This window comes from Borostomias antarcticus (genome assembly GCF_949987555.1).
Source record: "Borostomias antarcticus genome assembly, chromosome: 4".
In the NCBI taxonomy this organism is placed as follows: Eukaryota; Metazoa; Chordata; class Actinopteri; order Stomiiformes; family Stomiidae; genus Borostomias; species Borostomias antarcticus.
Genome location: NC_140237.1, coordinates 27,097,912 through 27,099,961, shown reverse-complemented (window position 1 = coordinate 27,099,961; position 2,050 = coordinate 27,097,912).

The window sequence follows — 2,050 nt, the reverse complement described above, 5'->3', positions numbered from 1 at the left end:
GGCCACGAGACTGGAACGGAGGGAGCGGATTGGTTGAGCTGGCTAGCCTGCGTCACCCCAGAGGAAAGGTGTGACCCCCACCCCCTTCACACACACACACACACACACACACACACACACACAGCTCAGTGATGTGTGCGTCATAGTCGCTGAGGTGTGGCGCTCTAACATATAGAGGCTCTTCCTCCCACTTCCTCTGGCCTGTCTGTCTCTCTCTCACTCTAAAAATACAAGAACATGCTGGTGCAGGACAACATGACCTCTGATAAAGTAAGGTTGAGGTCCGCACACAGCTACTCCACAGGGCTATTTATTAGGTAAAAGGTGACTAAGGTCTAAGGTCTGACTAAGGTCACCTTTTACCTAATAAATAGCCCTGTGGAGTAGCTGTGTGCTCTCTCTCTCTCTCACACACACACACACACACTCACACACTGGCTGAGAGACCTTCATACACACATACCCACACAGGCTACAGTACAACTGTAGAACAACTGTCTACTAGACGATTCTGTTCTGCTGTGTATGAGAAGGTGGTGACAGATGCGTTCAGATATGTGAACGTGAGGCAGGGCTGTTTCAGCACTGGACAGCTCCACAATCACACCGGTTGAGCACTGGACAGCTCCACAATCACACCGGTTGAGCACTGGACAGCTCCACAATCACGGCAGCCACCATGTACAGAGATCAGAGAATACAGAATGAGGCAGACAGAGAGGATGGTGGGAAACGTGGGGTTGCAGTGTGTGTGTGTGTGTGTGTGTGTGTGTTGGGGGAGGGGGGTCTCATTCTGTAGCCTCTCAACACCCCTCCACCAGATGGGGGCTAGCAGGGGGTGAAGGGCACTGTGTGTGTGTGTGTGTGTGTGTGTGTGTGTGTGTGTGTGTGTGTATGTGTGTGTGTGTGTGTGTGTGGGTGTGTGTGTGTGTGTATGTGTGTGTGTGTGTGGGTGTGTGTGTGTGTGTGTGTGTGGGTGTGTGGAGAGGTGGGTCTCTCCCTAACTCAGGCACTGGTCTCCCTTTGTCCCCTTGGCTCTGGGGCTGGAGCCCAGTGAGAAACAGACTTACAGGAAACCTCATGACAGCGTGAGAGGACAGAGGGGGGGGGACAGAGAGGGGGGGGGGGGGGATCAGTCAGATCTGCCTCCTGCAACATCACCCTTACCTGAAAGAGCTACAACAGGGGCCAGGCATGGGCATGCCACACACACACACACACACACACACACACACACACACACACACACACACACACGCAAGCACGCATACACACACACACACACACACACACACACACACACGTTTATGCTTTATTGATTTCATGTTGTCACCACTCTTCTCTGTGTGATTGAATTAGTCCCGTGATGAGGTGCCAGATCTGAGGGAGAGATCTCAGGGAAGAGAGACCGGTGGAGAGACACTATCACAGGCCGCCATCTTGTTCAGGCTGACAGCCAGGAAGGAGAGACCAGCGGAGAGACACTATCACAGGGTATCTCACTGACGGAGAGGATCCACTGTGGAGAGATTAATACTGTTCTCATTCTCCCTCTGCAGGATCCAGTAGAAATACTGCGTGGTCAGGATGGTGTTATGTACTGACCTGGGGTCAGTTTCCCTCTGACCTCCATGTGTGTTTAAAACGCTCCTCCATCTTCTCTCTGCATGAAACCCATCATTCCCCCACACAGCTCTCTGAATGGAGGCAGGGGAACCTGTCATTTCACTGATTGTAAGATTATACCTCTTCCTCTGCGCTGGGCGATCCTCCAGCCTCTCTCAGTCTCACAGTCAGCCCTGCGCTCCAGAGGGATTGTGGGTATGGAATTCCTGACAGGCCATGTTCATCTCTGCTTCACTGGTGAGTGTTGAGTGTGTGATGTGATCTTCATCGGTGTTTAATGGATGCATTTGTTTATCATTCATCAGCGGGTTCAGCAGGAAACCATTTTGAACCTCGTTCCTCCTCCTTTATTCTGTCTCACAAACTCAGTTCCCATCTTGTTTCCCATCTGGTTTCCAAACAACAGAAGCGCTTTAATCACTGT